The sequence below is a fragment of the Trachypithecus francoisi genome, unplaced genomic scaffold, assembly GCF_009764315.1.
Source record: "Trachypithecus francoisi isolate TF-2019V2 unplaced genomic scaffold, Tfra_2.0 Lachesis_group9, whole genome shotgun sequence".
NCBI classification, from domain to species: Eukaryota; Metazoa; Chordata; class Mammalia; order Primates; family Cercopithecidae; genus Trachypithecus; species Trachypithecus francoisi.
Genome location: NW_022681474.1, coordinates 23,417,381 through 23,432,628, shown reverse-complemented (window position 1 = coordinate 23,432,628; position 15,248 = coordinate 23,417,381). Strand labels below are relative to the sequence as shown.

General features: G+C 38.7%; 1 protein-coding gene across 2 annotated transcripts in view; it reads left to right on the top strand.

The window, feature by feature from the left end:
• Nucleotides 1–15,248, top strand: part of NEBL (nebulette) — a 390,572-nt gene that overhangs the window by 58,943 nt on the left and 316,381 nt on the right. The window lies entirely within an intron of this gene.

The following is a 15,248-nucleotide window of genomic DNA, read 5'->3' as shown; positions in this document are numbered from 1 at the left end:
TGGAGTCATCCAGGAGCTCAATAGATTTTTTTTTTCCCTTATCACCCAGAGTGGAAAGACCTTGGTTCTCAGGGAACCATTGTCTCCTGGTGGGTCTCATGGTGGGGCCAAATTTGCCCTTGACGAAAGGTTCTTCTGGTCTTACTTAGCAGAGCTTAAGAGCAAGCCATGGAAGGAACAGGTTGTGTCCAAGTAACTTTATTGCACCCAAATCAAGCTCAGAAATATTTAAAAGAATAAAAAGCTCCAGTACCAACAAAGTAACATGTATATTTCTGAAATCCAATAAAAAGTACCAGTCATTCAGGTTGGGTGCTGTGGCTCACACTTGTAATCCTAGCATTTTGGGAGGCTGAGGTAGGAAGATTGCTTGAGCCTAGCAATTCATGACCAGTCTGGGCAACATAGTGAGACCCCCATCTCTGGAAAACAATCTAAAAAGTAGCTGGGATTGGTGGGGCACACCTGTAGTCCCAGCCACTCAAGAGATTAAGGTGGGAGGATTGCTTAAATCCAGGAGTTTGAGGTTGCAGTGAGCTATGATTGTGCCACTGCACTCCAGCCTGAGTGACAGCAAGACCTTGTCTCTAAAAAAGTAAAAATAAAAAGAAATTACCAGGCATTCAAAGAAGCAGGAAAATGTGACCCATAATGAGGAGAAAAACAGTATATAGAAAAAGGCCTAGAAATGACACAGATGATAGAATTACTAGACAAGGACTACTATGGACTGAATTGTGACCCTCCTCATCTTTACCAAATCCGTATATTGAAGTCCTAACCCCTAATGTGATGATACTTGGAGACGGAGACTTTGGTAATTTGGTAATTAGTGTTAGATGATGTCGTGAGAGTAGGGCCTTTATGATAAGATTAATAACTTTATAAGAAGAGGAAGAGAGAGATACAGATTAACTTTTTGCATGTGCCGTGTGAGAACACAGTGAGAAGGAAGCGATGTGCAAATCAAAAAGAGGGCTCTCACCAGGAACTGAATTGGTTGGCAGCTTGAGTTTGGACTTCCAACCTACAGAATGGTAAGAAATAAATATCTGTTGTTTAAGCCACCCAGTCTATGGTATTTTGTTATAGCAGCCTGAGCTAATACAAGGCCATTAAAACAACTATTGTAAATATACTGCATATGTTCAAGTATGTAGAGAAAAACATGAGTACGATAAAGAGAGTCATTGAAGATATAAAATAGACATGCATTAAATTTCTAGAGTTAAAAAAAATACAAGACAGAAGATACAAGAGAGGGATAAACAGCAACAATTAGTAAACTTGAAGACATAGCAATTATCTAAAATGAAACAAGAAAAAAAGGACTAAAAAGAATTAATGGAGCATCAGTGAGTAGTGGGGCCATAGAAAATAGCCCATCATATTTATAATTATAGTGACAAAAGGAGTGGAAGAAAAGAAACATATCTTAAAAAATAATGGCTAAAAAGTTAAGAGCAGAGGGGGAAGGAACAGAAAAAAAATCTAAAGAAATAGTGGCTGAAAAATATCCAAATTTGCTGAAAATTATCATCCCACAGACCCAAAATTTCAATAAGCTCCAATTAGAAGAAAGTGGAAAAAAACCACACCAAGGCACATCATATAATCAAAAGCAGTCAGAGACAAAGGACATTATGCACAGAAGAACAAAGGTGATATTGAGCTAACTCCTTGTTGGAAACAATGCAAGTCAGAAGACAATGGAGCAGCACCTTTAAGGCACTGAAAGAAAAAAACTCTCAAAGTAGACTTCCATACCAAGTGAAAAAAAATTTTTAAATAGATGAAATAAAGACCTTCCCAGACATACAAAAGCTGAAAGAATTTATCATTAGCTGACCATCAGTATGGGAAATGTTAACAGAAGGCCTTTAGACAGGAAGAAAATGATACCAGATGGAAACTGAATCTGCACAAAGAAATAAAAAGCACTAGAAAAGGTAAATATGAACGTAAATACAAAAGACTTCTTGTTTATGAAAATATCTTTAAAAAACAATTAACTATTTAAAGCGAATATTTTAACAAGGTATTATGGTAGTAAAATCTGTGACAGTAGTGGCACAAAGACCAGGAAGGGGCAAAAGGGAAAAAGTGTCATGAGGTTATCACACTATATGTGAAGTGTTATAACAGAACTTGAAGGTAGACTGTATCAATGTAAAGATGTTTATTACAAACCCTAATGAAATGACTAAAGAAACAACACAAAGAGATATAGCTAGTAAGCCAATAAAGAAGATAAAAAGAATCATAAAAAACACTTAATTCAAAAGAAGATAAAAATGAGCAAAAAGGAACAAAGAACAGATTGGAAAAACGGAAAACAAATAGCATGATGATATATTTAAACTCAGTCATGTTAATAGTCACATTAAATGTAAATGGCCTAAATTCTGTCATAATTAAAAGACAGGCTCTGTCAGATTGGATTAAAAAAAAAGCAGGACCCAACTTTCCATTGGCTAAAAGAAACCTAATTAAATATAAAGACACAGATAGGGTAAAAGCAAAAGGATGGGAAAAGATATAGCATGCCAGCATTAATCAAAGAAAGCTGGAGTAGCTGTATGCATATGGGACAATGTATATTTCTGAGCAGGAATTATTACTAGGAATAAAGAGGGTAATTTCAAAATGATAAAGGAATCGTTTTCTCAAGAGAACATAGCAATCCTAAATGTGGTTGAAGTTTCTAATCCTAAACTGAAAGAAGAAATAGCCAGACCACCATTTAGGTGGAGATTTCAACACCTTACTCTCGATAATTGGTAGAACAAACAGACAGAAAATAAGTAAGAATATAGAGTAATTGAACAACACTATAATCAACATGATCAAATTGACATTTATAGAACATCCTATCTCACAACAGCAGAATACAAGTTCTTTTCAAGTGCACACAGAACATTTACCAAGATAGACCATATTTTGGGCCATAAAACAAATCTTAATCAATTTAAAAAGATTTAAGTCATTCAGGGTATGTTTTCTGACCACAGTGAGATTAAATTAGAAATTAATCACAGAAAGATATCTGGAAAATCTCCAAATATTTGGAAACCACACAACACACTTGAATAACCATCAATACAAGAAGAAATCACAAGTGAAATTAGAAAATATTTTGAAGTAAATGAAAATTAAAACAACGTATTAAAACCCACAACAACAATTTGTGAGTTACCAATAAACAATGCTTAAAGGGAAATTAATAGCATTAAAAATATATTACATTAGAAAACTAGAAGGTTCTAAAACCAATGACTTAAGCTTCAACCATAAGAAACCAGAAAAAGAAGAGCAAATTAAAGCCAAAGTAAGCAGAAGAAAGGAAATAATAAACTATAGGAGTGAATCAATGGCATAAAAAACAGAAAAATAATAGAGAAAATCAGTGAGAGCAAAGGCTAGTTTTTTTACTTTATTAAAATACTGAGCTTATTTTAAATGTATATTTTTGTCTTCCCACCATTTCCATGTCTGACCATTGGTGCTACTATGTATGTAGTACATACATACTTTAAGTATGTATGTACAAACTTAAAACCAAGCAAAGGGTGGAGTTCCATTTTTACAAGGTAAATGACATTTTGGACAACACATTCTTGGCAGTGGGACCTGGACAACATTTATCAAACATGGTAGGGAAAGTTCTCACTCTGCATTATAAAAAGGACAGCCAGATATCATCTGTTACAGAGACGAAATAAGATGGAAAATTTTTAACAAACTGTTAACACTGTTTTCTTAAAGAGACTTAATCCACTGCCAGAGATCTGAATAGCCTCCTGGTCAGTCATCCAGAAGGAACTCTTCACATAATTGATGAACTTGGCTTCCATTTTGGGAAGAGAACCACCTATATTTGCTTGCAATTTTGCTGTAATGTCCTTTTGTTGTTTTAGTTTTTTCCTGTATTTTTTTTTTTTTTTTTTTTTTTTTTTTAGAATTCTTGTCCTTTTGATCTTGGTGTTGATGGTTTTGAGTCCTTTCCATGGTGGAAATGATTTTTGTGCATTTTTGGCTGGAGCATCTCATATAGATTTCTTCACTGGCATTGTTTCTTCAGTTTCCTCATTATCAAAATCTCCTCCTCCTCCCTCCTCCTCCTCTTCCTCCACCTCCTCCTTCTTTTTATTCTCCTTCTCTTTCTCCTTCCTTCTCCTCTTCCTGCTCCTCCTCCTCCTCCTTCTTCAGCAGTGGCAGCAAGTTTTACTTTTTTCTGTGGAAACTTGTTACCACCTCCAGGGGCAGATCACTTTCCAGATACACTTAAGAGTTTCACATCCTCCTCCTCTTCATCTTCTGACTCCGCATCTTCCTCCACAGATACTGAGTGCTGTCCACAAATATGTACAGGCCCTGAACCACACTTCAAATCTAAGACCGGGTGGTGTAATTTCAAAGCCCCTAAGGGAAACCATTGACTGTACAGACATTTTCCTTTTTTTTTTTTCTGTTTTCTTTTTTTATGATACTTTAAGTTCTAGGGTACATGTGCACAATGTGCAGATTTGTTACATAGGTATACATGTGCCATGTTTGTTGGTTTGCTACTCCCATCAACTTGTCATTTATATTAGGTATTTATCCTAATGCTATCCCTCCCCCAGTTCCCCACTCCCCGACAGGCCCCGGTGTGTGATGTTCCCCGCCCTGTGTCCAAATGTTCCCATTTTTCAATTCCCATCTATGAGTGAGAACATTAGGTATTTATCCTAATGCTATCCCTCCTCCAGTCCCCCAACCCCCGACAGGCCCCAGTGTGTGATGTTACCCTTCCTGTGTCCATGTGTTCTCATTGCTTAACTCCCACCTGTAAGTGAGAACATGCGGTGTTTGGTTTTCTGTCCTTGTGATAGTTTGCTTAGAATGATCGTTTCCAGCTTCATCCATGTCCCTGCAAAGGACATGAACTCAACGTTTTTTATGGCTATATATTATTCCATGGTGTATATGTGCCACATTTTCTTAATCCAGTCTATCATTGATGGACATTTGGGTTGGTTCCAAGTCTTTGCTATTGTGAATAGTGCTGCAATAAACATGCGTGGGCATGTGTCTTTATAGTAGCATGATTTATAATCCTTTGGGTATATACCCAGTAATGGGATCACTGGGTCAAATGGTATTTCTAGTTCTAGATCCTGGAGGAATTGCCACACTGTTTTCTACAATTAGTTGAACTAATTTACACTCCCACCAAGAATGTAAAAGCATTACTGTTTCTCCACATCCTCTCCAGCGTGCGTTGTTTCCTGACTTTTTAATGATCGCCATTCTAGCTGGCGTGTGATGATATTTCATTGTGGTTTTTATTTGCATTTCTCTGGTGACCAGTGATGATGAGCATTTTTTCATGTGTCTCTGTTGGCTGCATAAATGTCTCCTTTTGAGATCACCAATTATTTTTAAGAACAGTCCGGCTAGGGGCTCGTGCAAAGGATGAATTGCACATTGTTGAAGCAGAGGCAATGTATTATGAAGGCAGTCCAATTAAAGTAATACTGGCAACTTTGAAAATGTCTGTACAAAATCAACGTGCAAAAATCACAAGCATTCCTATACAGCAATAACAGGCAAACAGAGAGCCAAATCATGAGTGAACTCCCATTCACAGCTGGTACAAAGAGAATAAAATACCTACTATCATCAGAGGGAACAGGCAACCTACAGAATGGGAGAAAATCTTTGCAATCTGCCCATCTGACAAAGGGGTAATATCCAGAATCTACAAAGAACTTAAACAAATTTACAAGAAAACACAAACAAACCCATCAAAAAGTGGGCAAAGGATATGAACAGACACTTCTCAAAAGGAGACATTTATGCAGCCAACAGAGACACATGAAAAAATGCTCATCATCACTGGTTACCAGAGAAATGCAAATAAAAACCACAATGAAATACCATCACACGCCAGTTAGAACGGCGATCATTAAAAAGTCAGGAAACAACACATGCTGGAGAGGATGTGGAGAAACAGGAATGCTTTTACATGTTGGTGGGAGTGTAAATTAGTTCAACCATTGTAGAAAACAGTGTGGCAATTCCTCCAGGATCTAGAACTAGAAATACCATTTGACCCAGTGATCCCATTACTGGGTATATACCCAAAGGATTATAAATCATGCTACTATAAAGGCACATGCACACGTATGTTTATTGCAGCACTATTCACAATAGCAAAGACTTGGAACCAACCCAAATGTCCATCAATGATAGACTGGATTAAGAAAATGTGGCACCATATACACCACGGAATACTATGCAGCCATAAAAAGGATGAGTTCATGTCCTTTGCAGGGATGTGGATGAAGCTGGAAACAATCATTGTAAGCAAACTATCACAAGGATAGAAAACCAAACACTGCATGTTCTCACTTATAGGTGGGAGTTAAGCAATGAGAACACATGGACACAGGGAGGGGAACATCACACACTGGGGCCTGTCGGGGGTTGGGGGACTGGAGGAGGGATAGCATTAGGATAAATACCTAATGTAAATAACGAGTTGATGGGTGCAGCAAACCAACAAACATGGCACATGTATACCTATGTAACAAACCTGCATGCTCTGCACATGTATCCCAGAACTTAAGATAGAAAAGAAAAATAAATGAAGATTATTACAGACCAATATTCTTCATGAACACATGTAAAAGTTACTAACAGACTTTTAGCTAATAAAATTCAACAATATGTAAAAAAGATAATATGGCCAAGTGGGGTTTCTTCCAAGAATTCAGAGTTGGCTTAACATGAAAAAAAAAAAATTAATCAATGTTTTCCATATCAGCAGACTAAAAAGGAAAAACCATATGTTTATCTTAATTGGTGCAGAAAAAGCATTTTACTATGTGCAACATCAATTCTTGATAATAACTCTGAGCAAACTAGGAATAGATGGAAACTTCTTCATCCTGATATAGGGCGTCTATGAAAAATGTAAAGCTAACATCTTACTTGATGGTGAAAGACAGAAAGTTTTCCCCTGAGATCAGGAACAAGGTGAGGATGTTTGCCTCATTACTTCTATTTAACATAGTACTGGAAGTTGTTATCGGTGCAGTAAGGCAAGAGAAAGTAATAAAAAGCACACAGATTGGAAAAGAAGGATAAACTGTCTTCATTCACAGACCACATGATTGTCTATGTGGATAATCCTAGGGAATCTGAAAAAAAAAAATCAACTAGAACTAATAAGTGAGTTCAGTGAGAATGCAGTATATAAACCAATATAAAAATCATTTGCATTTCTATGTACTGTCCATAAGCAATTAGAACTTGAAATTGAAAAACAATGCAATTTATGACAGCATCAAAACTTATGAAACACTGGGGATAAATTTGAGGAAAAATGTGTAAAACTTCTACACTGAAAACTACAAAATGTTGCTGGAAAAATTAAATAAGGCCTAACGAAATGGGGAGATATACAATGCTCATAGATTGGAAGACTCAATATTGTTAAGATACCAGTTCTCCCCAAATTGATCTATATATTTAACATGATTTCAATTGAAATTCTAGAAGGCTCTTTGTTCTGTATAATTTCACTTGCTGATTCAAAAACACAATTTTGGAAAAAGAAGAACAAAGTTAGAACACTTATAGTATGTGATGTTAAACGTTATTATACAGCTCTGGTAATCAGGACAGTGTGGTAATATTATACAGGTAGAAGACATACAGGGCAATGGAGAGCAGTGATTTTCCACAAAGACACCAAGTTAATTCAATTGGGCGAGGAGAATTCTTTCAACAAGGGGTGCTGGAACAATTGTATATCCAGAAGCACGAAAACAAAACAAAACAAAACCTCAGCACTTACCTCACAGCACATGGAAGAATTAACTTGAAGCATATCATAAACTTAAATGTGAGAGTTCAGGCAATTAAACTTCTAGAAAAAAATGTAGAAGATCTTAGTGACTTTGGGCTAGGCAAACATTTTAAGAATATGGCTCAAAAAGTATAACTATAAATGAAAAAAATGGATACGTTGACTTTATGAAAATGAAAACCTTTTTCTTTTCAAAAGATACTAATAATTGCATGTCATGAACTAGGGAGCCAGAGAATAGGAGAAAATATTTGCAAAATATATATCACACATATATAAAGAACTCTTGAAACTCAGCAGGAAGAAGACAAAAACCCAATTAGAAATGGGCAGAAGAGTTGAAGGAGCCTCTTTTTTTTCAACATTAGTCATTAAGTAGGTACAAAGTAAAACCACTTCTGTTAGGAGGGCTAAGATGGAAAAGACTCACCTTATCTAGAGTTGAAAAAGGCCAGGCGTGGTGGCTCATGCCTGTAATCCCAGCACTTTGGGAGGCCGAGGCGGGCGGATCACGAGGTCAGGAGATCGAGACCATCCTGGCTAACACGGTGAAACCCTGTCTCTACGAAAAATACAAAAAACTAGCCAGGCGAGGTGGTGGGCGCCTGTAGTCCCAGCTACTTGGGAGGCTGAGGCAGGAGAATGGCGTGAACCTGGGAGGCGGAGCTCACAGTGAGCCGAGATTGGCCATTGCACTCCAGCCTGGGCAACAGAGTGAGACTCCGTCTCAAAAAAAAAAGAAGAGTTGAAAAAGATTTGGAGCAACTGTAACTCTCATATGCTCCTGTACATACATTTTATTTTATAAAATAGTACAAATATTTAAAAAAATAATTTGGTGTTTTCTTAAAAAGTTAGATACCATACCCCCCAGTGATTCCAGTCCAAGATAATTATCCAAGAGAAATAAAAACATATGTGTGCCATGGACACAGGGAGGGGAACAATACACACTGGGGCCTGTCTGGGGGTGGGGTGGCAGGAGGGAGAACATTAGGCTAATACCTGCTGGGCTTAATAACTCTCGGTGATGGGTTGCTAGGTACAGCAAACCACTATGGCGCACTCTTACTTATGTAACAAACCTGCATGTCCTGCACATGTACCCCGGAACTAAATTCATTTTTAATTGGAATAAATAATACAAACAAACAAGCAAAAAATATATGTGCAAACATGTATAAAGACTTGTACACAAACATGCAAAGCAGCTCATTTCTGATAGCTCTAAACTAGAAACAATCCAGAATTCCAACAGGTACATGGTTAAATTTTGTTATATTCATACAATTCAATACTACTCATAATGAAAAGGAAATATCAATATCAATATATTTAATGACTCTAAAAAGAAGGAAGATCCAAGAAATGTCAAGCATGCCAGTAAGACAACTACACTCAAAGGCAACTCTAAGTGAGTGAAAGGAACCAGACAATAGTAATTTGTCCACACTGTATGGCTCAATTTCAATAAAATTGTAGAAAATACAATTGAATCTATAGCAACAGAAAGCATATTGTTGGTTCCCCGGGTTTGGGTTAGTGGGTAAGGATGGGGAATGCATTACAAAGAGGTATAAGATAACAGCTGATGATGAAAACATCTATTATCTTGATTGTGGTGATAGTCTCATGGACATACATATATCAAAATCCATTAAGTTGTACACTTTAAATATATGCATTATATTGTGAGCCAATTATACCCTATTGAAGCTGTTAAAAAAAGAAGATATAGAGAATTGAGAGACTAAGTTTAGATTGTGCATTGGGCAAGAATCCTAACTTACATCTTTGGTGAAACGTTCAAGTAGCTTATTAACAGTTGTGGTAGAAGTCTGGACATTTGGAGCAGATGAGACCTTAGGAGTGATGTTTGACATTGCAGAGAAGTAAAATGAGTTGGTCAGGATAGTTACAGGTAATTTAATTAAGCCCTTAATGGAATGCTACATTTCGTGACACACCTATCAGAATGTTACGGAAGACGGGCCTGCCCTGTCTACCTTTGTGGCTTCTACTCTGTCTTGGACAATGCTTTGTACACAGTGGTGCTCAGTAAATAGATGCTGGCTAGTCAAAGCATGATGTTTCCTAAACTGAATTATAGATGAGAAGTGCTTCACTTTCTTGGTATAGTGGAAAGATGCATTCAGTAAGTGGTAGATCTTATTACAATTTCCAATTATTGAGCTCATTTGGAGTTTCCTTTGGGCACAAAGTTGTTTCAGTGGCATGCTTGACACTTCTTGGGTCTGGAAGAGCTTCTGAAGTGGAACATAAATTGTGGGGGTACATAGTATTTAAGGTCTGAGTTTGGCTACAGGTGACAGAGAAGCCAAACAACAGTGGCTTAAACAAGGTGGAATTGTACTTCTCTGTCACCTAAGTCTTAGCTAATGCAGGGGCTCTGTTCTGGGAAACCATTAGGGACCCAGGCTTGTTTTCTTTTTTCCCCCACCATCTCTAGGTCTTGCCTTTGTCCAGATGTTTCGCAGTGGCTCTTATCATGCCCACTCTCTCTAACAAGAAGGAGTAGAGGAAGGAGGAGTGAAAACTACTACCAGAAAATTCTACACATCACTTCTGTGTGGATTGTTTTAGCCAGAGCTGTTACTTGACCACATTGCCTGCAAGTGATCTGGGCATGAAGTCTTATCTTGGAAGAACTGAGAATCGATACTGTGAGGCTGCCTAGCAGCCTTAGCCACAGGGAAGGATTTGCGTATCACAGAAGCTTTAGCCTTACAGATGATTAGAATTCATGGACATTCATGATATCATAATGTCTCCCGATTGTTCATTCCTTGCCTCAATTCAGGAAGTGACACAGAGGGGAGACTTGAGTCACGTGGCTAGGGGACAGGCTCACCTTTCTACCCCATCCCTGGTCCATCCACTTCTGCTTCAGGCCTGTGAATGAAGGAAATAACTTCCCCTGTGTCTCTCAAGTTACATTCTGATGGTGAGTATTTCCTTCCAAAAAAAGCCACAAAATGTTCCTGTGAAAGGTCGATATGGGGGAATGGAACCTTCGATTAAAACAAACAAACAAAGAAAACTGTTACAAGAGACATCCGAGACCAGTCACAGGACATTTGTTATCATCATTTAAAGGATAGTAGTTTAGTCATTGCTGAATACTTTACTCTTATAATTTTGTGAAGCAGCTCATTTTCCTTTCCACTTTTTCACAGGGAAGAAACCGAGTCATGGAAGGGTATAGAATGAAGTAGCTCTGTTCAACAAGGAAATCTGTGGTAAAAACCAATCCTGGAAACCCAAACTAGGGGTTTGCTATCCATGTCTTTGCCCATCAGGTCATATTTCTTTTGGAGAAAATTAGAAATGATCTAAAGAAAAAGAAAGAAAATTGAAGAACTTTCCTCCCCAAGCCCTGTGTTAACAGAATCTACATTTCTCTGTTGATTGCACAGAGGTCAGCCCCCTAGAGTTCACGGGAAACCGGACGGCCTCATCCTCGGAGCCATGCTTTGCACTCTTTATCTTTTACACAGGGTGCAAAAGTGTTGCTTAGCAACATCGATTCTTCCAGCTCTAACAACTGCTGCAGCCCGCACAGCTGACAATGGAGCAGAGTTTGCGAGTGAGCTCCTCATTTTTCAGCTTCTTCACTGTGGCGAGAGGGAATAAAGAAAGAAAAGGCAAGTGGGATGAAAGAAACACAGTCAACAGCACTGTGTAGAAAAGGACCGGCTGATGGTGGGGAATGGTCTGGTACCACACATCCCATACAGGCTTAATAAATGCTCGCCAAGAAAATTAAAAGGGGGTGATCACAGCAGCAGAGGTTAATTAGGGAAACTAAAGAGTCAATGGAATGTGATGGTCGGGCAGTCTGGAAATGGAAGTTTTTGACTGAGTGGGTGTCTAAGCACATTCATCCCCTTCCTGTTTTGGGGTTTTGTTTCTTTTTAGGCCAGGTTCTTGGGCATGTTTTTAAGGGAAATAGAAAGGATTGAGGAGGACTTCTTGCTTTTTTTTTTTTTTTTTTTTGCAACTCTCTTACTGGCAAACCTAAATAGGGGTTCAACAGTTTCTTACTGAGTTATAAGTGTTTACAAAGATGTTCAGAACAGCCTGCTTTCAAAACTTCAGTAACTGTAGCATCTTGGGTTGGCTTCTTCTTTGGCCTTGTTCAACAGAGGAGTGTGCAAGAGCTACTACTTGCAACTGATCTACAGCATTCGAGGTGATTTTAATGCTGGAAATACCCTCATTTCCTGGCTCATAGTCTTTCTCCCTCCTTCCATCCTTTCATGGAGATAAAATGGAAGAACATGTGCTGGCCACTCGTATGAGATATTTCAAATCTGAGAGATTACAATCTTTCATATCAAATGCAGTTACGGCCCTTTGTAGAGCGGTTTTCTGAAGTGAATCAGATGAGTTTTTCAGAGCTAAAGGAAGTCAAGATGAAATAAATAAAAGCAGAGAGGAAATTGAAAGGGGTGGTGGTGGGGGGAACATATGTTTTCAGATGATATTTTAAAATAGATGGAGAGCTGATGAGACAGAGATACTGAAAACCGACTCCAGATGGCAGGAATAGCAATGGCAAGCTGGTGTGAAGGGACAGAACACAGGCTGGCACCAGACAGGGGAGGACGCGAGGGGAGAGGAGAGAAGCAAGCTGAGCAAAGCAGCCATGTCGGTGGGTGGGCTACTAAGTGTGTGAGGTTATAGAAGAAGAAATAGAAATCATTGAATCCATACCCGTCACTTTTAGTTTAATAATTTACTCAGTAGGTTCATGCCATTTTGAAAAATGGTATGTTTATGAAAAAGATAGATTTGCTTCACTCTGTTTTGTTTTTATTTTTATTTTTAGAGACAGCGTCTTTCTCTGTTACCCAGGCTGGAGTGCAGTGGCACGATCATGGCTCACTGAAGCCATGAGTTCCTGGGCTCAAGCCATCCTACCGCCTTAGCCTTCCGAGTAGATAGGTCCACAGGTGTGTGCCACCATGTCCAGCTATTTTTTTTTTTTTTTTTGGTGGGTATGGTTTCTTGCTATGATGCCCAGGCTGGTCTCGAACTCCTGGGTTCAAGTGATGTTTCTGGGTCTGCCTCACAAAGTGTTGGGACTACGAGATTACAGGTGTGAGCCGCTATGCCTGGCTAGACTTGCTTCACTTTGATTTCTTTGCTAAATCTGTGGCTACAGGCAAAACAACTGTTCAGGTCATCACCAATGAGAGGCCGTGGGGGAAAGCTGGCCAGAGGAGGACTTCCTTAAATTTTTTTGTTTTCTATATACATTCAACTTATGATGATACATATGTATATAGGAGTGTATTTATGCTGTCCTGTAACAATGTTGTAGGACACCAAATGAACTGAATTCACCTTCATGGATTGATTGGGAAGGGAGGAATTATTAAGAGAGGGAACTGAGAAACAAGAAATTATTCTAGTCCTAGCAGTAAGAGGTCCAGAATGGCTTCTCAATACTAAGGGAGGTAGAACAAGTCACCCCTATTTCTGTGTGAAATGATGCAGTTTTATTTGCATGATAATTATTAAATAGCAATGGGTTTCCTGAGTCTGAATTTGGTGCCATATTTCAGTTCAGTGAGCATTTATTGATGACCTGCTGTGTGATAGGAAAAGTTGTAGGGCTACAAAGAGGAAAGAGTCATAGTTTGATCTTTGTCTTTTGTATGGATGTGTGAAAATGGCTCCTTTCATATCTGCACTCTCTGTGTGAGAGTGCGTGTGAATGTGTACGCGTGTGTGTATGTATGTGTGTATGTGTGTGTGAGAATGTGTGTGTATGTGTACGAATGTGTGTGTGTTGCTATCTTCCTACATGAAAGGGTCCTGCAGCTTTAGTCCTATTGCTATTATAAATTCATATCCACCCACGTTTTTGCCTCTTTTCAGTAGACCCATTGTTACTGATTTCATCCTTTTGCAACAACTGTTTACATTTAGATAATTGTTGTTATCCGCACTTAGCTACCAGGGTTACAGAAAACATCAAGATTCAAAAGGAGATTATTACAAATGTTCATTTCATGTAGGGCCATTAATTAAAGCAGTAGCACTTGTCTAACCATTAAACAAGGAAAAAAATTGGTATACAGAAGGTGACTGCCCTTGCGCTACTAGAGTCTTTCTCATGGAGCTGTGACTATTACATTCATACAAAAGTCCAATGTCTTCATTTATTGGGTGGTTCCTGTCATGTTTCAGGGGAATGACAATCATTTCAGTTGTGATTGAAGTCATTGCTTTGGGTAGCTTGCATACCAGTTTCATCAGAAATTGACCCAGACTTATCTTTTCTGTTTATACTTCTCTTGGACTTTTTTCATTTGTTCTTGTAGCTTGCCATGGAAACCTGTTTGTAAATCTTTTGTGGGTAATGATGTAACCAGAATAGTACAGGCAGAGCCCAGGGCTTGGCAATATACAAAATGACTCATTTAAGCCATGCTGAAAGGGAGGTCAGCCTATTGCTATAGGAAACAGAAAAGACACACCATTGTATTGAGCTCATTTTATCTTATTTTGTTTTATTTTATTTATTTATTTAGAGAGTCTCGCTCTGTCGCCCAGCCCAGGGTGCAATGGGGCAATCTTGGCTCACTGCAACCTCTGCCTCCGGATTCAAGCGATTCTCCTGCCTCAGCCTCCCAAGTAGCTGGGATTACAGGCACCTGCCACCACGTCCAGCTAATTTTTGTATTTTTAGTAGAGATGAGGTTTCACCATGTTGGTCAGGCTGGTCTGGAACCCCTGACCTTGTGATCCGCCCTCCTTGGCCTCCCAAAATGCTGGGATTACAGGCGTGAGCCACTGCATCCGGCCGGATATTGAGCTCCTTTTATTTGCAAAGAGGCAATGAGTAATTATTATAAATTTTATTTGGAAACAATGAAGTATTGGGAATGTAGGGGTGAAAATTTCCAAAGTAGAGGTATCTGGGAAGGTGAAACTCCTACAAGTGTATTTAAATAAAATATAAGCCAAGCAATATTACTTTTTGTTTTTTTAAGGATGCCTTGGAGATTTTTGGTTGAGCCTCTTTGTGACAGACAAGAGTAGAGGAATTTGTGGGTAGCTCAGATGAAATAGCTGGGTCTAGAGTGATGCAAAAAGGAGAGATAAGTTAATGAAAGAAAGGCCAATGTGATGAAACTAGCCAAAATCTATGTTAAAAAAATATACACTCAGGCTGGGCATGATGGCTCATACCTGTCATCCTGCCGTGGCTGAGGCAGGAGGATTGCTTAAGACCAGGAGTGTGAGACTAGCTTGGGCAACACAGTGAGACTTCACCTATATAAAATATTGTAAAAATTAGCCAGACGTGGTGGTGACCATCTGTGGTCCCAGCTACTGGGAAAACTGAGGCAGGAGG